Source organism: Lissotriton helveticus, chromosome 8, assembly GCF_964261635.1.
Source record: "Lissotriton helveticus chromosome 8, aLisHel1.1, whole genome shotgun sequence".
Classification (NCBI taxonomy): Eukaryota; Metazoa; Chordata; class Amphibia; order Caudata; family Salamandridae; genus Lissotriton; species Lissotriton helveticus.
Genome location: NC_136069.1, coordinates 816,089,201 through 816,116,936, shown reverse-complemented (window position 1 = coordinate 816,116,936; position 27,736 = coordinate 816,089,201).

Below are 27,736 nucleotides of genomic sequence, written 5' to 3'. Positions count from 1 at the left end.
TTTTGCACCATGGTGCAAGGGTGCAGGCTTTGGCGCAAGGCAGCACTCAGTACAACAGAGCTGGAAGAAAGCAGGTGTACCTCGTATCTTAGTAGATATTGCGCATTCCTGCTCTCTGCCCGTCAAGCTGTGCAACAAGTTGTCTTGCTGCAGTGTGTGACCTTTTGGACCCTAGCCTCTAGCCCATAATTAAAGAAACTATGGGGCATATTATCAAGGGGCTTTATCTCCGCTTTTTTGGCTTTAAAAGCCAAGAAAGCGGAGATAAAATTATCTCCCTATTACCAAGCTGTCGCTAACACCAGTTAGCGATAGCTAATAGGAGATAGTGACCATCTTGGGCTCCGCTTTGCATGTCAGTGATATTTATCACTAATGACATGCAAAGTGGGCGTGCCAAGATGTTAGCGACTGAAAACAGTCGCTAACATCGCTATCTCCTATTACCAACTTTTGGAGATATTCGCGCTAAGCGCGAATATCTCCAAAAGCTAACACTTGCCCAGGAGCAGTTCTTAGCCATGTTATCCAATGGGAGGTGGATAACATGGCTAAGAGCATTTGCTCGATAATGCATGAATATCGCTGACTTTTCAGCGATATTCATGCATTGCGGCCGTTTTTTATCGCATTTGCGATAAACCTTGCTAATAGCAAGGTTTATCTGCGATAAAAATCGCCGATTTGCGGCGATAATTTTTGTCTCTAAACAAGTTAGAGACAAAAATTATCTCTATTGGTTGGTAATATGCCCCTATATTAGCACAGTGTTCCAAGTAAAAAAAGCATATTAATACAAAAACAGTGGGACTAGATTTCAAAAGCACCACATACTAATTTCCAATCGTTGTTACATTTCTTCTAATAATACAAACATCACTTATTTTCATCAAACATAAATGTGGTTAAAAGGAACAAGAAGACTGTGTGTAAAATGCACAAATTAAGTCAGACTGATTCATATCTAGGCTTAGTCTATTACAACTGACATTTTAAAAATTAATTGGTCCCCCCTGATCTCTCCTGACCTAAATACAAGAACAAAAAAGCAATTAGAAGAGAAAACTGCAGTCCCTAGCTAAACATCACTTTAGGATTAAACCAATTTGCACTCGAAAGATGGTGAAGACGTGTTGATAGCATTGTCGTTGCCCTGGGTTCCTTTCCGTGTATAATATGAACCTACACCTCTGTAGATTATATGAAACAAAACTTTACATGCACACTCAAGTTCACCCAGTGCACAACCTCTATTTCAGTTGAAAGGAGGAAATAGTAAATAGACCACACAATAACTAGAATCTTTTCCTCTCGTGGTAACATAGATATTTACTGGGCACACTACAAAGAGCTTCTGTGATTATTTTTGTTCCTGCTTTTATTTTCTCAAATGGAAGCTTGATAGATCCCAGTTTGGGTTTCCACATATTACTCTTCACTTGTTCTTCTGGTTCTATGTTGAAATTGTTGCATCAAAATATGTAATCCACAATTTCTTTGCATTGTAATATCTGAAAATGAAGCATGCATTAATGTTAAATTCTGAAAAAATGTTGATTGTTTTTCAGTATTTTTAACTCTTTCATAAAGGGGTACAGTTTCACACCCCCCCTTTAATTTTTATAATATTTTACAACCATAAAGAGAGTCCTGTCAGGTGTAAATGCATTTACTAGTGTAGATTTCTCCGCCACAAGTACAGAGGAATCCATAGAAGTAAATCCACTCAAAGGATGCGTATTTCTAGATGTGTCTTGTCTTGGAGGTTTTGGAACACATTTGTGCTCATAATCAATCTCCCATCCCCCATGGAAACTAGGCTAAAAAAAAGTATTGGAGCGCCCAGGTCACGTGACCTAACTTGGAATATCAAGAGAAATTGCAGGTAGAACAAGAGTTAAGAAGACTTTTCCTTTTGTGAAATGTAAACAATGTTAACCATTTTAAGATTGGTCAATTCTGTAAATTTCATTGCCAAATCTCTGATCCCATTTCCTTTGCACTCACTTTGCTCATTCTGCTTGTACATTGCCACTTTTGTTCCCTGTCACATCTGCTCACCATATTCATCTTTGGAAGAGGTGGGATGTAATATTTGCCCCCTAATTCCAGTGAGTGAGTTAAGCAAGTGAGCAGATTTCTTCTAGGAGATTTCACCACCAAGAACATCTTGAAAAAGAATGACTTCAAACTGTACATTTTAAAGCACAAATTTGACATAAATTTGCTGAAAATCAATAGGCTTCCAAAGGACACATAACATTTTCCAGTATTCCAGTAATTTCATAGTGTGCCATGGAAGCCTGATGCTCCCAAGAGGCTTACCCGATTTTATTGACAATTTACCGTGGGTGTTCCCTATGTATCAAGTTTGATCTCCAGAATGGCAGATCCAGCATATTGTCCATGGTGCCCCAACCCATATGTCATGTTTTGCTAAGAAGTACCTATGATATGACAGTGCCACAATTCTACCACGTTGGTCCCTCCCTATACCATGGTTGACCTCATATGCCAATAAGCATTGGCAAAGCCAATAGGTCTCTACTTTCTACTAATGCAGTGCAGCATGGCTAATAAAAAGAGAGAAAAAAATTCTATGTAGCCGGTTGAGTCAGGCAAGCACATCAAGTATGCATGAAAATATGAAAATAATGCAAGCTTTTGTTTCGTTTTGTTTATGGTCCAGAGTGAGGGAAGCAGCATGGTGGGCGAACCAAAGGAGGGCAGAGAAACAACAGGTCGATGAAGGAAGCAACACGGAGGGTACTGTGAGGGAAGCAAATATAGACAGAGCAAATTGGAGGGGGTGAAGAAGCGAATGAACAAGAGAAAGCACAATGTGGAGTTACAGCTCATGGGAGAGTGGCTCGAAGGGAGAAGTTGTATAAAAGTGAAAGTATACAAAACAGTGAGTGGGTTGAACGACAAAGGATTAGAAAAGGAAATGTTTATATTGTTATGAAATGAAATGTGCTGAGAGAAGCAGGTAAACTCTCTGAATGGTAAAAACATGTACTCTCATGGAATACTTAAGAAAAGCGTAGTTTTTTAAATTATGCTAGTATTAACGCTAAGAAATGAAATATGCAGGTAGTAGCTGAAGAAATGCAGTAAATGAATCAAATTAAAACTGATAGTGCATGTAAGAGCCAGTGAGAGGGTGAATCTCTAAAAAATTGTGAACAGGGCAGGCGTTAACACTGGTGGCGCCCTGTACGACAATGTTTGTTGGTGCCGCCCCCCCCCATGGCAACCTCTACCACAGATTCACTCACTAGCACCCTTTAACAGTGCCCCTCAAGTCTCCATAACCACTGTCTCTCAGATTCATTTAGTTTTATAGCACCTCTCATACCAGTGTGAGGTGTTAGAGCACTTTTGCATCACACACACATTGCACAGGACAATCATATGTGTATAAATTAGTGTACAGGAAATGTTACATCAGACAGGACTACAAGGTGTAGTGTAGGAGTGATATTGCATCGACACTGGTAGGCAACATAGTTTAAGAGTCCTTATTCAGGAAAAGCACAAATTCAGAATTTAAAATGTAACACCATTGTTAGGGGTTCTCTTTAATAATAGTTTTCTACCCAAATGAACCCTTTTTGGAAGATTAGGATAATGAAAAGCTGTGCAAAAAAGCATAGAGCTCTAACATATACCTTGCAGTTTGCATGCAGCTCTTTGGTGACAGTTAATAGCTCAATGTTCTATATTAGGATTTTGATTTATAAACTACAAGTAACAATAAGAGCTCTTTTACAGAAGCATTAACCCACTGACCTATTTACATTATAGGCACTTTGTGATCTGCATGGTACACGTTCTTAGCAGCAGGCATTTTAACACTTGTCGCCACCTTGGGGTGAGTCAAAACTTGCACTAGACAACCTCCGGTCTCTTTTCAGGAAGACGATTAAACACAGAATTATCTTGACATTTTAATTGTTGCCTGGAAATTGCTGGAGGCCAGGAACACAGCAGCAGGTTCTTTTAAAATGTTAATATACTTGCAAAAATGACGCTCCCAAGTCATCGCACCGCCCTAGCCCTGACTCTAAACCCATTGAGAGGGGCTTGAAGGCAAAAGGTGTTGAAAATATTACTTTTATATTGTTATGAAAAGAAATGTGCTGCTGTTGCAAAGTCATCCTGTGCCCTGAGCACCCCCAATTTTTTGATGACTGGTACTGGTGGTAACTGACTTTGACTGACCCACGGCTCTGCCTAACCAGACCCAGGGACAGTGCTATGCTCATAGAGACACTTAGAATACAGTGAAAACACCTACGTACACTACGGTGCAACATGGGTCAGGGTAACCCTAGGATTGGCATGATATCCCCTTCAAAGCCCTCGTACATAATAGGGCACAGGGATTGAAACTACTTTTAAGTCCCTGGTATATAATACGGATTGCCAGTTAGAGGCCTGCAGCCCTTTCTGCACTTGCATGTGTGCACTGCTGAATCCTGAGGTCAGTTTAACCTTTTGAATGCTATGGGGATTTTTCCCCTGTGCTGGAAAATCATGATTACCATTATTCATGACGAGCTGGGCTCGTCATGAGCGTAGCAGGAGGCTACTGCATGACGAGCCCAGCTCGTCATGAGCGTCGAAGGGGTTAAAAGCAGCCCTGTGTTGCTTGACTGCTTTTAAACATGCAAAATGTGCCCAAACTCGACTTTGGTGTTTGGGGCACATACAAATGGATAACCTACAATGTTTGGTCATAGAGGTCTCCCCTAGGTGGCCCAGGGGTGGGGGACAGGAATTTATAAGAAGGACCCTTATAAAAGGAGTTTTATATGCCTTGGGTAAAGTGAAATTGCACGTTTCACTCCCCACATTGTGATTAAGTGTTTCACAAAATAGACTTTTGTGCTAGGAGCACTGTAGAGGGTGGATCTGCAATGTTTTTACATATTCAGAACCCCTAACATCTCCCTAGGTGTTCCAGGAGTGGGGGGTTCAGTAGATATAAGCAGGGTTCTTATAAAAGTTATTTATATAAGCCCAGTTGTTGGAAAAATGGCCCAAGTCATTTTTCCCATTGCAAATCCCCTGCCACATAGGCTAACATGGGAAGAAGTTATTAACTAATAAATCATAAAAATAGCATTCAAGGACTTCCCAGAATTCCATTGACAAATCCAGCAATATAGTATTGTTGTATTCCTCCTAAAAAGTACAGATAAGAAGTTATAAGACTTTCTTGTCTGTAAGCCAAAATTCAGCCTTCCAGTTGTCTGTACTAATTGATCAGAGTTAAGTGGCTTAGCAAGGCTCCTTTGATGAGGTGATAAAGAGCATCTGGGGTTAAACCAACTCTTCAGGTAGGTCAGTGTTCTGCTACACAGGAATGCCAGAGCAGGGGGAGGGGTTGTAAACAATATCCTTCAATAGAACGAGGTGACAGTTAGAGGTAGAAGACACCAACTTCATTTACACTTCTCCTGTTTGAACCCAGCCAGATGATAGGCTTAAGGAAGGAATGAGCAGATGTAAGGAAGAGAGACTCTGGAGATGAGCCAACCTGGAGGTGTGTTTAGCAAACTATTCTCTCCCTGATGGAAAATCAGCCATGATGAATTTTGGGGAATTGGTGCTCTCTGGGACGAAATAGTAACACACTTTGGAGAATTTGATCATACCCTGGGGGTGTTGCCCGGCACCTCATTGGACAAGAGTGTCCTCCTGCTTGACCCAGAGAACTTGGAATAAGTACCTGAGAGAGCAGAAACTCTCAGATTTCCTGCTTGAAACTTGAGAGAAGAAGGGTTCCTGCTGAGGAGTTTGATTTGCACTAACCAGGCCTTGCACTCTAAAGATTGCCCCTGTTGCAGGATTCAAGCAAGCCGGGCCGAAGACGGCTGTAATGCCAGAAACCGGTCCCCGGAAGCTTGTTTCCTTTCCAGTAAAGAATTGGCTTGGTAGTTTGGTCTGCCCTGTTCCCATGATGCACTGGGCCAGGGTCAGACTAATTTGCATGTAGCCAGGTTCTGAGCTGGGATGGTGCAGTGAGCTAAAAAACGGTGATGGATCAAGCCCTGATCTTTTGACTGGGTAGGAGTGTTCTGCTTAATTCAGATACTCTGTCCATCACCACCCCCTTTATGAATCGTTTTGGCCACCACAAGTGTGGAAGGGTATACTCAGATGTGAGTCCCTTGCTCACTGCACCATCAGGATTCAAGCAAGCCGGGCCGAAGACGGCTGTAATGCCAGAAACCGGTCCCCGGAAGCTTGTTTCCTTTCCAGTAAAGAATTGGCTTGGTAGTTTGGTCTGCCCTGTTCCCATGATGCACTGGGCCAGGGTCAGACTAATTTGCATGTAGCCAGGTTCTGAGCTGGGATGGTGCAGTGAGCTAAAAAACGGTGATGGATCAAGCCCTGATCTTTTGACTGGGTAGGAGTGTTCTGCTTAATTCAGATACTCTGTCCATCACCACCCCCTTTATGAATCAATCTGGAACTACAGCCCTGTGGACTACCTTGCTTCAAAAGGACTAAAGACTAGACTCCCTGCAAACTACAGGTTAACAGAGCTCACCTTGACCATCACCACCAAGATTCTCCAGCCTGGAGAACTACCAGTGGGATTGTAACAGTTATGTCCAAGTCGATTGTGGGAACTGAAGTCTCAAACTGTCAAGAACCATCTTGGATATTCCAGACCCTTGGAGTAAGTTTTGGACACATTGAGACTCTTTGGGGAAGAAATTCCAGAAGTTTGGAGCAACTTTGGAAAAAAGCTCCATAAGTGGGCTCACTCGACTTGGCTGGCCAAGCCGTTGACCCTCAACCGCGAGCCGGCGTGCCGTCCAGGTTTGTCCCACTGAAAAGCTCCAGATGAGCACCTTCCAGGGTTTGACCGGGAGTAGGTGGAAACCCAGCAGGCGAACCCTCATGGAAGCCAACCTTGCGTAGAGCAGTGAGAGACCCCTGAAGAAAAAGCTCTGTAAATGATTCTAGGTCTGAACATAGAAAAGGTGACCGGGACCAACCACAAGAGCCAAGCCGCCCACCTTCAACCACAAGCCAGCCTGGATCCCTGGTTCGTCGTGCTGGAAAGCTCCGGAAGCAAGACTTTAATAAGTTTGACCGGGAGCTTGTCTCAAGGCAAGCCAGCAATCCGTCACCGAATCTGGATTGGCTGAGAGCTTCACAGGACACCGGCAAGAAAAGCTCCAGAAAAGTTTCTAAGTCATAAGGTAAAAACATTGATCGCGAGGGGAGGGCTCCATCGCGTTCAGCCTGAAACTTTAACTTTGACTTGGTCTAGCACGGCCATGTGCTAAATCTTTACAAATTCATATCTCTGGTTCCCTACATTTCTTTTTTTTTGTTTTGGTGTCATTTTTAAGATAAAAATATTTCCAAATTCCTAAATTGGTGGTGGTTTTTTATTCTGTTTTGTGTCTTACTTATTTACTGAATTGATGTGTTTAAATGCTTTACATACCTGTCTTTGAAGTTAAGCCTGTCTGCTCACGGCCAAGCTGCCAAGGGCTGAGCATGGGAATAATTTTCTAAGAACTATTTAGAGCCCTAGACTGTGTTAGTGGCCTTTTTGCCAGTGGCAGATATACATTTGTCCCTTCTATTAATCCACTTTCCATCAGCAGGGAGAAGTGGAAAACACAGGGAAGGGAACCACATGCATTCTCTTGGAGTGAATTTAGGAAAAGAAAAAACAAAAGACCTCAAAAAGCAGAAACTTGTGGAAGGATAAAGGTAACCAATTAACGAGATGATAAACAGTCTATACTCCACAGGAGACTCAAAGACCGACTGGGTGGGCTAAAAACAACAACAAAAAACAATTGACTAGATAGCAAGAAAACAGAGTGAGAAAAGAAAAAGATCATGGAAATCAACAGGCAGAATTGCTTTCCAGGTCAGCTATCAACATGTCTCAAATACGTCTTTTGCAATCAGACAGCTGACTGGCAGGCTTCAACCTAAAATTTACCTCCAGTTACTATTAGCATTTTTCAATATTTGCCCAATACCAGAATTTTTCCATTGGTGCCCCCATATACCAAGAATTACCTCCAGCATGCCATGGCCAGCAGCACGCTCACAGACATAACATATACATGCACTTAACCACTGTCACGAATTCTGTGTCTCTCACACACACTTGCCTGCACTCATTTTCACAATCTCTACCTCACACATTCAAACAAACTCTTATGAACACTCACACATAGACTGATGTTGACACACACACACACACTTACACACACTCACGTGCACACACTCTCACATATTCTCACACACTTATACATGCTCTCACAGTTCCTCCCACACTCTCATACTTTCACACTCTCTAACACAATCACTTTCACGTACACTAAAACACACTCTCTCCCACATTGACACTATGTCACTCTGCAAATTACAGTCACATTTTTCCTATCTCCTCGCATCATGTTAGAGAAGCTTGCTCTGCTGTTGTTGATGTGAACTGTAATAATTAAAAATTTGCAGATAGATTCATGAAGGAGCCATTCTGCGATTAGCAAATTGCGAAAAACAGCGATTTGCATTTTGAAAATCGCAGAATGGCATTCATGTAGAAATGCGATGCAAAAAGGCGAATCGCAATCGATCGCAATTGCCGATTGCGATCTTGTCACAATCGCTAATTAATCGCAGAATCTGCATTTTTCCAATTAGAAATTGCGACCTCGCAATTAGCGATATCGCAATTAGCGATCTCGCTAACTGCGAGATCACAAAAACGGGAAGTTGCATTTGGAGCCCTCTGATGACATCACAACCAGGAAGTAGGCTTACACCACCCACAAACAGAACACAGAGCCAGAGACTGGGAGCAGGATACTGAAGAGCTCCAAACCTTAGACTGTGCAGCACCCCAGCAGGACAAAAACCAGCAAGATGTCCCAGGATGCATCAGGGAGCAGTGGACAGGAGAGGAAGCAAAAACTCAAGTTTTCTGAACTTGAACTGGAGCATCTGATTGAGGGGGTCACCAAGGACTATGCACGGCTCTTTGGCAAAGACTCCCGGAGGGTGCCAGAGGCAGACAAGCGCAGGATCTGGCAGCGCATCCGCGCTAAAGTCAATTCGGTTGGGGTGACCCAGCGGTCAATTGAAGACCTTAAAAAGCGCTGGTACGACCTGAGAGGTCGGTCTAAGGAGCGTATTGCCGAGAGGCTTGGGGAGCGACTGGCCACCGGTGGAGGGGAACCTGTAGCCACACCGAACACCCCATTGGAGGGCCTGATAGAGGACACCATTGCACCAGAAGCCTGCGTGGGGGTCATGCAGCTGGACTCGTCTCGACCCAGCCAACAATCTGAAGGTAAGTACCATGCGACTGCGACCCTGTCCTCCAACAATGTCCATGACTCCTGAGCTACCAATATGACATCCCCAACAATGCAGCCCATGCACGCCAGAAATACCCCATTGCATTGTGGTAGTCGTAGTGAAATCATATCCCCCCAGTTAGCTGAACACAGCCAGAGCTGTAAATTCAAAGTGAATCCACAAGCCAGTCAGGGAAAGCAAGCCCGCATGCATGTATCAACATTGCTTGTGCAAGATACATAACATTAATCATGCACCCTTTCACATTACAGGTGCAGTAGAGCAACCCAGCACAGATAGCAAGGCCCTGCACATCGCCGAGACCCAGGAGGACACTTAGGGTGAGGGCCAGTCCAATCAACGACCCGGTCCATCACAGCCACCAGCAGTTCTTCCACCACCACCACCCCGTGCGGACAGGGCCACCCCTGCAGCCACAGGTGTGCAGCCAACACCCCAACAAACAGCCACAGCAGTGGTACAGGCCCCACCACCAGTACATAGGAGGCAGACGAGGCGCACAGCTGGAGCCAGATCACACACCTGCGCACTGAGGCGCCAGCAGCGTCAGGGCTCAGCAGGCACGGGCAGGGCACTCCTACTACCAGATCCAGGCCTGGTGATTGAACGCCGCATGCTGGCGGTGCACCGTACACAGGCGCGTCACGTGGCAGCAATTCACACCCAGCTGCAGGCGACAGGCCAAAATATTGTCCAGATGACCGCTGCTGTCAGAGAGAACAGCCAGCTGTTGGTAGCCCAGCAGGACATGACCCGCCGCCGCCACCGCCAACTACTGGCCCGCCTATCGGCCTACACAAGATCAAACCATATAGTTGGGAATGCAACATCACAACTGGCACGCAGGTCACTTGCCATGCAGGGCCAGATGGTTCAGTGTTGCCAAGATGTGGCCAGGTCACTAGATCTGCTTACAGCAGCAGTGCTCGGCAGCCAGTCCACTGCCTATGGAGAAGCAGAGGGGCCTGACGACGTGAGCGAGATAGCGTCAACTAACAGCAGCGCATCCTTGCCACCGATGCCTGTACGTCGCCGCAGCAGCAGGCCAACAGCATCAACTAGGGCCAACACCGTCCCTCAGGACACAGATAGACTACTTGGGGCGTCTCGTCGTAACCGACAGTGAGAACTCAGACACTCACAGGGAGGCCATGCAGTACACCCCTGCAAGCCCACTACCCCAGCATGGGGAGGTATAGAGTAATACTCTCTTCATGAGACACCAATATTAGTAAAGGCCAATTTATTGTGCATGAACAATAAAGATTAATGGTCTAACTTGATTCACACTCATGTCATTATTACATTTGTCATGCATGAGTGCAGTGTTTTGTGAGGGGAATGGGTGCACTAGAAACAGTTAATAGTGATGTGGTTGCGGCGCCTGTGTCCTTCAGCAGGATTTTCTCCGCGTGCATGACGCGCATGTGGAGGCGGGCGGTTGTCCCCTTCCGACTCACTGCCAGATATCTCCACTGGTATCCTGCGCTTGGTAGCAATGTTGTGGAGTATTGCACACACGGCCACGATGCGGCAGCAGACCTCAGGGGTGTATTTGATGGCCCCACCAGTCTTGTGCAGTATGCGGAAACTGCTCTTCAATAAGCCAAATGTCCTCTCAATGCAATTTCTTGTTCGTATGTGTGCAGCATTGTAACGCCGTTGCTGTAGTGTGGCAGGGTTGAGGTATGGGGTGAGGAGGTACTCACGTAGTCCGTAGGCGCTGTCACCTGAGGGTAAGAAGCACAGGGTGAGTGCCTGTTCTGCGCAGATCCATGATCACAGTGTACTATTTGGGGGCATGTGTACTTACCTAGTAGGTGTCCTTCGCCAAAGTCTCCCCTGGCCAGTCGTGTGTGAATGCCGCTGTGCCTGAAGATGAAGGAGTCATGTGTGCTGCTCGGATATTGTGCCACTATGTCCGTGATGTAATTCTTGGCGTTGCACACCATCTGGATATTGAGGGAGTGGTAGGACTTGCGGTTGCAGTACATGTATTCCGTTTGTGCTGGTGGGTAGAAGTGGATGTGGGTACAGTCAATGCATCCAATTACATGCGGAAAATGTGCGATGTTGTAGAATTTCAGCTTGGTGTCATTCAAGTCCTGTTGGGTGGTGGGGAATGATATGTAGTGGTGTAGCCGGGTCAGCATTGCATCCAGCGGGACATGGTGGGCTGGGATATCCCCCCTGCAACAGCAACTATCCCCTGGAAGCTTCCGGAGGCCAGTAGGTGCAGGCTGCACAATACCTGCACATGGGTGGGAACGGCATTGGTCCTCCTTGTTGGGTGCTGCATCAGGGGGTCTAGGTCCTGGATCAGCTTAATGATCATTGGCTCATTTAGGCGGTACTTAGCATAGATTTGCTCCCTGGTTTGGCCCAGAAGGCTGACCCGCTGACGGAATATCCGCTCCTGGATCCTACGTCTGTTCTGTGCTGCTCGCTGTAGCCTACGCCGCCTGACCACCATGTAGAGTCCTGGCATTGTGAGAGTCCTCAGCCTCCAGCTACATGTCCTTAAGTGTGTTTGGTCAAGTCTGCACCTGTTTGTAGTTAGCTAAAGTAATTTTTTTTTTCTTAGCTGGTTACCACCTGGTTTGGGTTCTCCTTAAATTGCGCGTCGCAAATATCGATTATCTTGTTTTTCGCTATCTGCGATTTTTCTTGAATGGCGATTGCGAATATTTTGCGAGTTCGCAAATGATTTCGCAGAATCCATGGTTTCTCGCTATTTTAAAATCGTAAATGGGCTTGTTCCAGGATTCTGCGAATTTATTTGCGAACTCGCAATTTTGATTTAGCGATTTCGCTATTTTGCTATTTTCACTATCAAGAATTCCTTTTACTCAATTTGCGATCGCAATTGCTATATCGCAGCTATTACGAGCGCAATTTGGCTTCATAAATCTATCTGATAGCATTTAACTGTTAGCGACTACTCCTTCAAGCAGTTCTGGCTTTTTATCTAGCAGCACTTTGCATGTTGGAAATTTCAGACCTAATTACAATATTAAAACAAACTACTCATTACAGAATACAGCTTTGTGGTGCCTGAAAAACCAGGCCTGGCATTTCATACAAGATAATTTGACCACTTGCCAACTATGTAAAAAGGTAAAAATAATCAAGTTTCAGTTTGTGATTTTCAACCTTTATTCTTGGAAGCAATAAAATGTTAATCATTGAAGTGGTGAAAGGGCGAAAGGGGTGAAAGGGCGGCAAAGATAGCTTGTCATGCTCAGCTGCTAGATTTCCAGTTGTTCTGGACAAATACACATTCCTCTAGAACAGTATAGCTTGCTGAAAACTCTACTGCTCACTACAATGAAAGCTCCCTTTGGGCTTGGGCCCAACGGCACAGCATCACCTGCAACACCCAGACCTACATTTGTCAGGCTTTATAGCAGCAGAAGGGCTGGACTGCCATCTGGGCAATCAAGCAGATCCTAGTGGGCTGGGCTGACAGGTCAGTATTTGGGCCAGTTTTTGGGCTGTTCATGGGCCTGTTTTATAGGTTGCTGGACTCGTTTTTACTGTTGATTTACCTGATATTAAAACAAGCATTGTTTGCAGCATGCGCAATGCCATACACTCGTCCACATCTTGTAAATCAATTATACAGCATGCCTTTACAAGTTCAAAATTGCCCCAATTTGAAAGTATGGGCCACTTTTTTTGCTATCTAATTCACTAATGAGGGACACTTTTATTGTGTTGCCTCGGCCTACATTTTGTCTTAGATCCTGAGGAGTAGCAGGAACAATGGAATTTATGTGAACTGAGAAAATGAACAAAAGCCCTCACTGCTGTGGCCTCTGCTCCCATGCAAAAAAACAAGATTTAGTGAGTTTTCAGGAGCTTTTTAGTTCAAATATTGCCGGGGCTCTTGTGCCCGTACCCACTCCTGTTCACTCTGTAGATGTTCAGGAATGGATGGAATGGGAAACTGATTACCTCCGATTACTAGGGGTATATAGTAAGGGGCAGATTTATGTTAACTGGCGCATCCCCAGGGATGCGCCAGTTAATGTACGTCACAGTGCGCCACAGCTCCGCCACCCATGGTGCGCCGCATTTACAATGCTGTGAAACAGTAAAGTTATTGGATCCTACATCTGACCAACCCGGATCTCAACAATAGGAAAAACAGAACAGGGTGGCTGGACAGGATTATTCGTGAAACAATTCCCCAGACACACAGTCAATCTGTACCGTGTGACCACTGGATTTAATTTTCCAAACAAGTTTATTTTTCTTTTTTACATTTATCAGCAATTTTTTGAAACACAAGCACAAACAAAACCACTGTCAATTCAAAAGGACAATGCGGCGCACCATGGGGCAAAAACGGCACAGATGCGTGACGCATCTGTGCCGTAAAGGTGGCGCATTGCTGGAGTTGCGTCGCAAGCGCGACGCAGCTCAAGCAAGGCTCGGGGGTGCCCCATCTTCACAATGCTGCATCAAGACCTACGCCTGCTTCAAGCAGGGGCAGGCTTTTGACACAGCATTGGCCTGAAAGTGACTGAGTGAAACCTTATAGATTTCACTCAGCCACTTTCAGGAGGCGTTCCTGCGCAGGAACGCCCCCCCGCGCAGGAACGCCTCCTTATGGCGCAGGGCTTTACAACATGACGCATCTCCTAGATGCGTCACGTTGTAAATAGGGCGCATTGTTTGCGCCGCGGTTGCGTCAAATAAAGTGACGCAGTTGCGGCGCAAAGAGGCGCAAGGGCCTCATAAATCTGCCCCTTAGTGCTTTCTCCACAGAGAAAACTTTTCCCCACAGGTAAAATAAATGTGCATTTGTACAGGAGGCATTATCCCTACGTCCTCGTCACAGTTAATTACCTGTGAAGTGAACCCACCTCTTGACAGGACCAAAACCAGGAAGTAGGAGTGGATTTGTACTAATCCCACCCATTTAGGGTGGTATAAGACATGGCCACTCCCTATTTTTTTCCTGCCTCGAGAACCACAACGGGGAAGTTGGATGCAGGTTTTTCATACCCCACTGCTAGAAGAGGACCGCACCCTGCTGGGCTTCAGATTGGTCTCTCTACCCACCAAGGGAGCAGCAAGAAGGTATGGAGGAGGGTAAGGCTCTATCCTGACTTTCTTCATCAGGCTCACTTCGCGTCCTCCAGGTGTTGTGGCAGAGAAGCAAGGATGTTTGCTGGCGCTCACCTGGATAATGGGTAAGGCTATTTCCTCTGCAATACTTGCAGCTGCAGGTTTCTTATGCCCAGCGGCTGCATTGTGTTGCCTTTCTATTTAGTTCTCAGAATTGCGCTGAATGGGTGATAGAGCGCCATGTTATTTTTAAAATTGTAGGGGTGTGTCATAATCATTGGTAGTTAGCACCCGCATATTTAGGGGATTGCATTAACGTGTGATTGTTAGAAATATAGTAATTAATCAATTTATGTTAGGATGTTTAGCAGTATTCATATCGTTTGAGGACTAACTTGGGGCCTCATTTATGAAAAGTGACGCATCGCGGCGTGAAAACAGCGATGCGTCACTTTTCACTGCTCCCTCCTTGCGACACCAATGATGCGTCATATTTACAGTATGACGCATCATGGCGCAAGGAGTTACAGATACGTCAGTATTTCTGACGTATCTGTATGGCGCAAAAGTGATGCATTGCTGGAGTGTGTCACAAAAGTGACGCAACTCCAGCAATGTGTCCTTTGTGAAAGGGCCTGCGTCAGTCTTACGCCTGCTGTGAAGCAGGCGTAAGATATTGACACATTTGAGTCCTAGAAGTGGGGCAGTGAAATCTTATTGATTTCACTGCGTCACTTCCATGACCTTTTCTTGCTTCAATACGCCCCCTTGCATTATACCTGGCGCAGGTATAATGTGGCGCAGGGGTTTACAAAGTGACGCATCTACCTAGATGCGTCATTTTGTAAATATGGCGCAACAAGGCGCATTTTTTACGCCACTGGTGCATCACAAAAAGTGACGCACCAACGGCGTAAAAGTGACGCACAGCCCTTAGTGTTTAACCGAGAATATGCCTTAAGTAATACAGAAATTATTGCTTCATGTATAAAATGTTGCATTAGGATTAAATGTGCACCATGTTAAAATTGCACATGTAGGTTTGCTTATTCACGAGTGAAAAGTATTGTTTTAAAATTATTTTGAATGTAATGCTTATGATATATTTTAGAAATGTTTTTAAATGTAAAGGCCTGATTGTATGAAAGCACCACTTGAGGCCTAATTGTATTTTCGTAGGTTGGCTAAATGTTGTAGGCCGAAATGTTATTTCCTTGCGAGGGCTCCTTTTCTTAGTTGAGTTTGGATTGTAGATTTGTGTACGTGCAGGGTTGATCTGCTCACACGCTTTCTGTTGCAGGTGCAAGGACACACATTTCGTTAGGCAGAATAACCTTTTGTTTTAGTAGTTAGGATGGTAGAAGCGAGTACGGAGGGAGTGAACAGGAATGTCAAGATGATACTTTTGGCGGAGAAGGTGCCTGGGACCCAAGGACACACCAACGGTTTTGGATGAAGTTGAAGTTTCGTTGGAAAAACACAGGTAGGAAGACCTGCCGAAGGGGTGTATTTAGGGCGTGTTTATTGTTTTTGGGATTTTGTATTAGGGACACTACCCCGAGGGTGGAGTACAGAAGGAGAGCAGAAGCGGAGCAGAAGGAGTAGAGAAGGCTAGAGGAGAGGGTTAGAGAGGAAGCAAGAAGGAGCATCTTAGAACGAGCTCAGTAGTTTAGGCTACTTACCCATGGAAAGTGAGTGCACTTTTTAGGAAGTCTTCACTGCTGATACCTTTTTCTCTTGCCTGGGTGGGAATGCTAAGTAGGAATGTCACTTTAGAGTTAGTGTAGGGACAGACTAATATTCTATTCTTTTCATTGAGCGAATGCAGCCGAGACTTCAAGCAGGAATTATCGTCATTTGCCTGATGCTTTTAGAGATAACATTAATAATAATTCTGAGTCGTATGAGACTTCTACGTAGGATTATGTTTGTATTAGTGCCTGTTTATTTTCTTAACCTCTTGCTGAGGTGCCTGTATGTTCAATTATTTTTGGCTTTGTAATAAATCTTTAAACTGGTTTTGTAGTCAGTGGTCCTTTGACTTGGATTGATTTGGGTTTATGCAAAATTATTATGTATTTGATGTTCTTCCCTTTACACTTCTTAGCAGACTAAAAATGGTCCATTCGACCAAGGATTCTAAAGATTGGTAAGATAAGTAGATAAAGAGAATCTAGATAAGAATCCGTCTGCAACAATTGGTAGCTACAGAGGATGGTTGGTCTCTAGGGTAAGGGGAGATCTACCATGGGTTGTCTCTAGAGTAAGGGGAGATCTAGGTTAGGGTAAAAATTTCCCGAGCCCCATAGGATTTATGTGATGATTGGCCAGTGGATTGTCAGCGGAAGATGGTGTTTCATGGAAACCGACAGAGAGTGATGGTGATGAAAGTAGCAGTTCGTGAGAGAGTGAGTATGAATAGGGTTATGTGTTGTTTGATTGCGGTGTTTAATGTTGTGATGTCTTGCGGTGTTGGAGTGGAGTGACTGTTGTGTCATTGCAAGATCAGGCTGTGAGCACGCGCAGCCCGGGAAAATCTTAGGCTTGTCGAGTAGCTTAAGTGGTTAGAGTGTGGCAGACACCCAGAGTAATTGTTGACCATTGTGAAGGGCGTTGTGACGTACCATCGACTGCCTGGACCGAGATGGGGGAGCGAATGTGTGAGTCTATGAGTAGTAACTGGCGCTGGTCATGGGTTGCTGTGTGTGGAACATCAAGCGATTGTAAACTATCAGCTGAGGTGATTGTCCGGTCGTTTCGTGGACAGACAGTTGCCATATTGAGGTAGACAATTACACAAGGCTGTGGACGTACAGTCAGAGAAGTGATTAATTGGACGTACAAGCAGTTATTTCAGCGTATGCATGAGACGTGTGAGTGGGTGAGAGATGAACTGTAAAGGAGGGGAACTGCTGTGGGTGGAGAAAAGTGACATCAGAAGGTACGGCGCTGAGATAGGACGGTTGGTGTGAAGCCGCACTGGTATTAGTGGATTGTCCACTTCAAATACTGGGGCGTATTGACGCCCCAATCCGGACGCACAGCATTGAATCGTGCATTGCAATAATGCCACAGTAAGTCCATTTTCATCAATTTTTATTCAATTAATCCACTAGTTAAACATTTCAAACTCGTTGATCTGTCACATGTACGCCACTTATAGATGCCTGTATTCCTTTAAACGCTGAAGGTATGCACGTGGCTTTGTCCTAAAGCACAGAATGCAACATAAGTATTTCTCCTGAGATAATCTTTTTCACCCAATGCATTTCGAGCCCCTCACGGCTCTTCGTCAGGGGTTTATCTACAAATTTAAAACATTTCGGTTAGACTAAACATTCTCAAATTCCTGTCACAAGAGTATTATCCGCAGATGCAACAATAGAGAGGTATATATATACTCTTTACGTTCTTCCCGCCACTAACGTTTTTGCCCACTGAAACCAATTAAACCTGAATGAATGCTGGTTCCAACTTCTTTAACTCACTCATTTCATTTTGTTTACACCGTGTGAACTTAAACACCCACTGCTTAGTTCCCATGAATGTGAATACACCACCTTTTACAACCCCCAAACATAATCCCATACCTTCAATAAGACGTTCTGGTTCCTACTCTCCATCCGATCAAAAACCCAACTCTGTTCATCAATGCCTCACTCCATTTTCAACGGCTGTGTTGTGATCCCACCCCTTTCTCATCATTTAAACTCTCGCTTTAAACTCACGTTTCCTCTCCTTCAAAGCATCAAACTACCAGTCCCAGAATGCCTTACAAAAAGCCCATCAACTAATCTCATACAAGTGTTGTACTGTTTGTTGTTCAAAAATGACTTGTTTTCACTTCGTAACCCCTCTCCCAGTCATTTAAACACATTAACATTGAATTCCCCGCCCACCCGTGAATGTCACATTAAACGCTAATGGCACAGAGTATGACTAAATCACTAAACAAACCCGCTGATTTTACTCATCAATATCGCGCCTTCTGTCAAAACGTGCAGTTAACGATATGTCCAACCGCTGATGATCCCTATAGCTTTAAAGTCGTAGTTCATCAGATCCACTTAGAGAAACAAGATTGTAAAAGACTACCATGTGACCATGTGGTTAATGTTTTTTTCATCGTCTGTTGTTCCTGGGTGCTACTCGTCGAAGGCAGAATAGTGATACTTCATCAAAAAACAAATGACGCCGTGCACACCTTAATTCTCCAGTTAGTCTCTGTATATTAAGTTTCCACCTGTGTTGCGTGCAAAGCCCGGTATCATGAGCTGCCAAATCACGTGCTGGTTAAACCACTTCAAATACTGGGGCGTATTGACGCCCCAATCCGGACGCACAGCATTGAATCGTGCATTGCAATAATGCCACAGTAAGTCCATTTTCATCAATTTTTATTCATTAATCCACTAGTTAAACATTTCAAACTCGTTGATCTGTCACATGTACGCCACTTATAGATGCCTGTATTCCTTTAAACGCTGAAGGTATGCACGTGACTTTGTCCTAAAGCACGGAATGCAACATAAGTATTTCTCCTGAGATAATCTTTTTCACCCAATGCATTTCGAGCCCCTCACGGCTCTTCGTCAGGGGTTTATCTACAAATTTAAAACATTTCGGTTAGACTAAACATTCTCAAATTCCTGTCACAAGAGTATTATCCGCAAATGCAACAATAGAGAGGTATATATATACTCTTTACGTTCTTCCCGCCACTAACGTTTTTGCCCACTGAAATCAATTAAACCTGAATGAATGCTGGTTCCAACTTCTTTAACTCACTCATTTCATTTTGTTTACACCGTGTGAACTTAAACACCCACTGCTTAGTTCCCATGAATGTGAATACACCACCTTTTACAACCCCCAAACATAATCCCATACCTTCAATAAGACGTTCTGGTTCCTACTCTCCATCCGATCAAAAACCCAACTCTGTTCATCAATGCCTCACTCCATTTTCAACGGCTGTGTTGTGATCCCACCCCTTTCTCATCATTTAAACTCTCGCTTTAAACTCACGTTTCCTCCCCTTCAAAGCATCAAACTACCAGTCCCAGAATGCCTTACAAAAAGCCCATCAACTAATCTCATACAAGTGTTGTACTGTTTGTTGTTCAAAAATGACTTGTTTTCACTTCGTAACCCCTCTCCCAGTCATTTAAACACATTGACATTGAATTCCCCGCCCACCCGTGAATGTCACATTAAACGCTAATGGCACAGAGTATGACTAAATCACTAAACAAACCCGCTGATTTTACTCATCAATATCGCGCCTTCTGTCAAAACGTGTAGTTAACGATGGATTGGTGTCACTATATCGCGGATTATTACAACGCATTCCGTTACATCGGAATTTTTACAACGCAGGATCTATTACATCGGATGCCATTACAACGCATGGCATTACATCGCAGATGCTATTACAACGCATGGCATTACATCGTAAGTATAGGTAAGTATACTTTTTTTTAAAAATGTAATTAATTTAATTTAATTAATTTAATTTATTTAATTTAATTAAAATACATTTTAAAATAGTAGTTAATTTAATTTAATAAATTTAAATCTATTTATTTAATTTAATTTTAATAAAAATTGTAATTAATTTTAATTAATTAATATAATGAAATTATTTTAATTTAAATATGTTTAAAATTGTAATGAAATTAAATTAATTAAAATAATTTTTTAAATTTAATTAATTTAATTAAAAATGTAATTAATATAATATAATTAATTTAATTTAATAAATATATTTTAATTAATTTATAAATGGTAACTATAATTTATTTAGCCCTAATCACAAACCCAACCCTTAACCCTAAAAACACCCCTGTACCCCAAAACCCAAACCCTACCCTGAAACCTAAAAACACCCCTGTACCCCAAAACCCAAACCCTACCCTGAAACCTAAAAACACCCCTGTACCCCAAAACCCAAACCCTACCCTGAAACCTAAAAACACCCCTGTACCTCAAAACCCAAACCCTACCCTGAAACCTAAAAACACCCCTGTACCCCAAAACCCAAACCCCACCCTGAAACCTAAAAACACCCCTGTATCCCAAAACCCAAACCCTACCCTGAAACCTAAAAACACCCCTGTACCTCAAAACCCAAACCCTACCCTGAAACCTAAAAACACCCCTGTACCTCAAAACCCAAACCCTACCCTGAAACCTAAAAACACCCCTGTACCCCAAAACCCAAACCGTACCCTGAAACCTAAAAACACCCCTGTACCCCAAAACCCAAACCCTACCCTGAAACCTAAAAACACCCCTGTACCCCAAAACCCAAACCCTACCCTGAAACCTAAAAACACCCTTGTACCCCAAAACCCAAACCCTACCCTGTAACCTAAAAACACCCCTGTACCCCAAAACCCAAACCTAGCCCTGAAACCTAAAAACACCCCTGTACCCCAAAACCCAAACCCTGCCCTAAAACCAAAAAATACCCAAACACCCCAAAACATATACCTCAGTACACCAAAACATATACTCCTATACTCATACTTATTTAAAAAATTACTTAAATTAATAAATTTAATTTATAATATTTAAAAACAGAAATAAATATTTTTATTTATTTTTATTTATAATTAATAATAATTAAATCAATTATATAATATTAAATAAAATAAAAAAAATGTATATACTTACCAATACTTACGATGTAATGGTATGCGTTGTAATAGCATATGCGATGTAATGCCATGCGTTGTAATGGCATCCGATGTAATGGATCCTGCGTTGTAATAGCTGCGTTGTAACAGCATTACGACGTAAAAGTTGCGTTGTAAGTGTGCATCACCGTTAACGATATGTCCAACCGCTGATGATCCCTATAGCTTTAAAGTCGTAGTTCATCAGATCCACTTAGAGAAACGAGATTGTAAAAGACTCACGATACCGGGCTTTGCACGCAACACAGGTGGAAACTTAATATACAGAGACTAACTGGAGACTTAAGGTGTGCACGGCGTCATTTGTTTTTTGATGAAGTATCACTATTCTGCCTTCGACGAGTAGCACCCAGGAACAACAGACGATGAAAAAAACATTAACCACATGGTCACATGGTAGTCTTTTACAATCTCGTTTCTCTAAGTGGATCTGATGAGTTAAAGAAGTTGGAACCAGCATTCATTCAGGTTTAATTGATTTCAGTGGGCAAAAACGTTAGTGGCGGGAAGAACGTAAAGAGTATATATATACCTCTCTATTGTTGCATCTGCGGATAATACTCTTGTGACAGGAATTTGAGAATGTTTAGTCTAACCGAAATGTTTTAAATTTGTAGATAAACCCCTGACGAAGAGCCGTGAGGGGCTCGAAATGCATTGGGTGAAAAAGATTATCTCAGGAGAAATACTTATGTTGCATTCCGTGCTTTAGGACAAAGCCACATGCATACCTTCAGCGTTTAAAGGAATACAGGCATCTATAAGTGTCGTACATGTAACAGATCAACGAGTTTGAAATGTTTAACTAGTGGATTAATTGAATAAAAATTGATGAAAATGGACTTACTGTGGCATTATTGCAATGCACGATTCAATGCTGTGCGTCCGGATTGGGGCGTCAATACGCCCCAGTATTTGAAGTGGTTTAACCAGCACGTGATTTGGCAGCTCACGATACCGGGCTTTGCACGCAACACAGGTGGAAACTTAATATACAGAGACTAACTGGAGAATTAAGGTGTGCACGGCGTCATTGGTTTTTTGATTAGTGGATTGTCATTAGGAAGCGATAGGGCGCTGCGAAAGGAGAAATGTTGGTTTCATCATGAAATTTTTTAAAGTTTTACGAGATTTGCGTAGAAGAGAGAAAAAAGAGAGCAAGTTGGCTGCTCGGGGAGGAGAAGAGGCTCCCTCCGAGGATACCTCAGCTCATTACATGGCCACCAATGCGGGTTTGCATTCTATACTTTGGCTTGAGAATTGGTGTAAGATGACAGAAGGAAATGAGGAATTGACTTTTCCCCGGTATGGAACCTTTAGATTGGAAGTGTTATATCAGTTGAAATCGATTATGGCTTCTTTGCGACCTTTGCCTAGACCCACACAGTTTGAGGCACTACATGGATTAGGGCAGCACATGAAAGAAACAGGGACAGAAGACAAGAAAAAGTGAAAAGGTCAGTTAGGGCATTCCAGGATGCAAGGTGGGATGCATTGGAGAAGAGATGGAGAGTACAGACAATTGAGGGGGATACGTTGTTCCCACTAATGGTCAAGGAAGGGAGCACCCAGAAGTGAAATGAAGAGGATGATGACAGTGATACAGATGATAGCTTGATAGAAAGGCTACTATCTGAAAGACCACCTCCATATAACCCAGAGTCAGCGGGGGAAAAATCAGTCCCGACGGAAGAAGCCAGAGAGCCGCAGGCTCCATCGAGTGTGGGAGTAGTGGGGAAACTCTCGACAGGAGGATTGGGAACACAGAACCCAGAGAATACAGACCCTAGGAGGTTACCCAACACCCTTACGGTGCTGGTTACCATTGGTCCTATAGTGTTGATGTACGATCCAGACAGGTGAGGAGTGGAAGTACATCCCAGGCAGGAGTCGAATGGAGATCTAGCCTGGGAGGGAACGGTGTGGTAAGCGGATTGGTTCACATGCCGAGACCTGTGGAATCGAGTACGCCATTGCCAGCTACGGCATACTTATCACTGGGACTGATGGATTTGAGAGGGCCGAGACCGAAATCCTTTGCTGAGTTAAGATCAGACCTGAGGATTTGGGATTTATCCAAAGGAAATCAGAGCGACAGTGCTAGAGAAGATAGGGGCCACGGGAGTGCAGAGAACAGGATGACTTCCAGAAATACACCTGAAGCGAATAGGTGCAGAGAACAGGACAGTGGTTGTAGGGAGTCAAGTGGCACGTCTTGTCGAGGTACTTTAAACGCAGCGATAAAGGCAAAGCGGTTAGACGTGATGCGGCTAAAAGCAGAGGTGGATGAGAAAGTTGAAGGAAACCTGCCATTGGAGAGAGTGGAACTTTATAAGCCAGATGAGTTGCTGTTCGTAGCTAAGGATGTAACTCGCAAAGCAAGGTGAGCCCATGATAAACTAACTAAATTGGCAAACAGGTATGAGGTGGATTTGTCTAAAACGAAGATGTTGCAAGATAGTCACAGGTTACAGTACACTGATCAAGACCTGGACGAAAAGAGGGTCATTGGGCTAAAGACTCACATTAGAGAATTGATCATAGGGATACGAGCATGGAACAGACTTGAAAAGTGGGAAGAACGATGGTCCAAGAAAAAGAGTACCAGGAAGAGTGTGGCAGACATACCTCCTCCGGGAGGGGGAACCTTAGGAATAGGAAATTACCCTTTACGAGAAGTATCTAGCGGAGAGTATGTGCATGTGCCATGGAGTAGAGGTGATTTGGCCGCATTCACGAATGATATCCCTAAGTTGAGGGAGAGCCCAGTAGAGTGATACAAGCAGGTTGAGTGGTTTGTCAAGATTTCGAAGGTGTTCTGGATTGATTTAAACACACTGTTTGACATTGTGGTTCCAAGTGATTTGTGGGCAGCTTGTAAAGTTGCCATTGAGTGGCCTTCTTCGGAACCAGACAGGGATGCTATCACGAATGGTCCGTCACCGATTGTTATGAAAAAGTATGAGTAAGCAATTACATGGCTGAAATCCAAGGTATCCCCACAGGATATTGATTGGGTGAAGATAGATCGGATGGTTCAGGAGCCAAAGGAAACAGTGCATGAATATTATGAGAGGCTTTTGAAAGTCTTTAAGCAATATAGTGGGTTGGATACGATGAACCCCAAGGATACGGGACAGTTTGTTTCTAAATTTGTCCTAGGTTTGGGACCTGAGATTTGCCTCATGACCCAACAGCATTTGATCTGTTGGCAGAACAAGCCGATAGATGAGATACTGCGATATGCTAGATATTGAGGGATGGGGTATATTTGAAACATAGGAAGCTTAAGGACAAACTGATGCTAGTTCAGATGCAAGCGGCAGACAAGGGAGCTCAAGCACAGTCAGGTGGAGGAACGCTAGGGAGGAAACAGAATGGCCAAAATAAAGGGAAGGGAAATGCAGAGGACTCCAAAGCAAAAGTAGATGTGGCGACACTGAAAAAGACCACCGCCTGTCACCTTTGTCACCAGGTTGGACATTGGAGACGCGAGTGTCCTTTGAACCCAATTAATCAGCTACAAGAGGAAGGAGAAGTAGTACAGGTACCTGAAGTGCCAAATGCTGTGATGAAGCCAAGATCAATGAAAGGGGGGACGCTACCTCCACAAGTGCAAGTTCCCCAGCCGCTGAGGATCTCGCAGATGCCTCTCTTTGAAGGTAGAGACAAATGTTACTTGGACCCGTTAGCATGATGGTGCCTGAGGGGGAGGAAGACTGCACTCTTGGGGCTGTCTTGGAGGTAGACCAGAGGGGACCATTTGTAGAAGCTGATGTTGATGGTCACCCTACCACCTTTTTGGTTGACACTGGTGCTACCCGCTCTACTGTAAGATCTGCAGTAGTTCCCAACCTACCCCTCTCGGGACAATCAATCCAAGTTGTAGGTGTTGCAAATAGGAAAATGACAAATCCGTTGATGGAACCAATTCCTGTAAGGATAGGAACTTTCAGAGACAGACATCAATTTGTGGTGTGCGATTGAAGTCCTGTCTGTATGTTAGGATGAGATCTTTTGTGCAAACTCAAGTGCACCATCTAATGCACCCCTCAGGGAGTGGAATTGCAAACCAATGACGACGATGCCACCTTTAAGGTTGCAAATCAGCACTTATGCGTAGAGATGTACTCCATAGTCACTGTTGAGGTACTTCCACTTGATTTGAGAGATTCAGTCTCACAGAAGGTGTGGGACTTTACTGGGGAAGACATAGGATTGATCAAAGGAATTGAACCAGTCAAAATTCAGTTTAAACAGAATGTTGAGATCCCAAGTACGCCCCAGTATAATTTGACACCAGAAACGGTTGCAGGGATAAAACCTGTGATTGATTCCATGATTAAGCAGCGGATCCTGAAGGAGATATTGGGCAGTCCATGCAACTCACCTATAATGGGATTGCAGAAACCGAGTGGGAAATTTAGGATTGTGCAAGACCTGAGGAAGATCAATAACATAGTTGTTCCATGTTGTCCAGTGGTACCGAATTCATCAGTGATATTGTTGCAAATTCCATGTGAAGCAAAGTGGTTTACTGTGATTGATCTTTGCCAAGCATTCATTTCGATACCGTTACATGAGGAGAGCCAATATCTTTTCACATTTAAGCTGGAAAACTGTGTGTTAACATGGTGTCTTATCCCTCAAGGGTATACAGAGAGTCCATCGATTTTAAATCAGATCTTGAAAAAAAACCTTGAGAGTCTTGTACTGACACAGAACTCCGTTCTCGTGCAGTATACAGATGACCTCCTTGTCGCGTCTAGAACTGAGGATGCATGCAGGATTGACACATTTGCCTTTTTTAATCATTTGGCAGAGAATGGACACGAAGTGTCACCAAATAAGCTGCAGTACTGTTTGAATTAGGTGCAATACTTAGGTCACCGAACAGAGAAAGGCAAGAGGAAGGTGTCACCTGACAGAATTGAAGCAATCATGAATATGACTGTGCCCTCCAAGCAGAGGGATGTCAGGCTGTTCCTAGGGATGGTTGGCTACTGTCGTCAGTGGGTTCCCAACTTCTCATTAAAGGCAAAACCTTCGCAGAGACTGACACACAAGGACATGAGTGATCCGGTACCATGGGAAAATGACTGTATGAAGGAATTCCTGGAGTTGTGAGAGGACCTATGTCGTGCTCCGGCACTGGGAATGCTAGACTACAACAAGCCTTTTTCATTATTTTGTTGTGAACAAGAAGTATGTGCATTATCAGTCTTAACTCAGGATCATGGAGGTGTTTGTAGACCAGTTGCCTATTTCTCAGCTACTGTAGATTCAGTAGACTCGGCGTTGCTTTGGATGTCTGAAATCCGTTGCTGCAACGGGTATCAGCATTGAAAGATGTGAAAGCTTTGTCATGGGTCATCAATTGATTGTGTAGGTTCCCCAGTCTGTTGAATTGTGGATGACAAGGACCAAGACACAGCACCTGACCAAGAACAGGCTCACATGCTACGAGCAGGTTATTCTTGCTGCAGAGAATGTGACCCTTAGGAGGTGTACTGTTTTGAATCCTGCTACACTAATGCCATTACCAAACACGCTGATGAGGATTGTGCGGACCATGACTGTCTCGATGTGACTGAATTGTGCACCAAGCCGAGACCTGATATTACCGATGAACCATTGTCTGGCCCTGATGAGATTTTCTTTGTTGATGGTTCATGCATAAGAGACAGTGTCGGTCAGTTGAGAGCAGCATTTGCTGTATGCACCATTACGGGAGTGGTTGAAGTTGCTTACCTGGAAGGAGTATACTCCGCTCAGGTAGCTGAAATCATTGCTTTAACGTGTGCCTGTTCGGCAGCTGACCAAATTCGAATCACCATTTACACCGATAGTCAGTACGGATTTGGTGTGGTTCATGATTTTGATCAGCTATGGTCCCAGAGAGGTTATATGACATTGTCTGGATCACCCATAAGGAATGGGGAGTTTGGGAGGCTACTATTAGAGACCTTACAGCACCCAAAAGAAATTGCCGTTGTCCAATGCACAGCTCATGGGAGGGAGACGGATTTTGTTTCACTTGGCAACAGATATGCCGATGAGGTTGCGCGTTTCTGTGCCGAACAAGGTTGCAATTTTACTGAGAGACATATAGGAGAGAGCCAAGAAAGAACCGAGTTCAACGTGATGTAGGCCATGGCAGATACTTGGGACGAACTCAAGTGTCTGCAGGAACAGGTTTCAGAACAGGAGAAAAGTGTGTGGATCAAGTCAGGATGTGAGAAAGGAGATGTTGAAATTTGGGTTTCAAGTGATGGGAGAGAGGTGTTGCCGGATGACTTGTTGAACCCAATGGCAAGGCAGATTCATGGTGCAGTGCATCTGGGAAGAGATGCGATGGTGCGAGTGTTCATGCAGATGTGGAACTATCCACAATTTCGTGCAGTGGCTGAGGCTGTTTGTCAGAGGTGTGTTACCTGTCAACAGATGAATGCTGGGAAAAAGACTGTGGTTACATTGAGTCACATTGGGAGATCGGGGGTACCTTTCAATAGGATGCAGTTGGGCTTCACAGAGATGCCTAGGTGCAACAAGCTGAGGCATTTATCACCAACACTGTTCAAAATTTA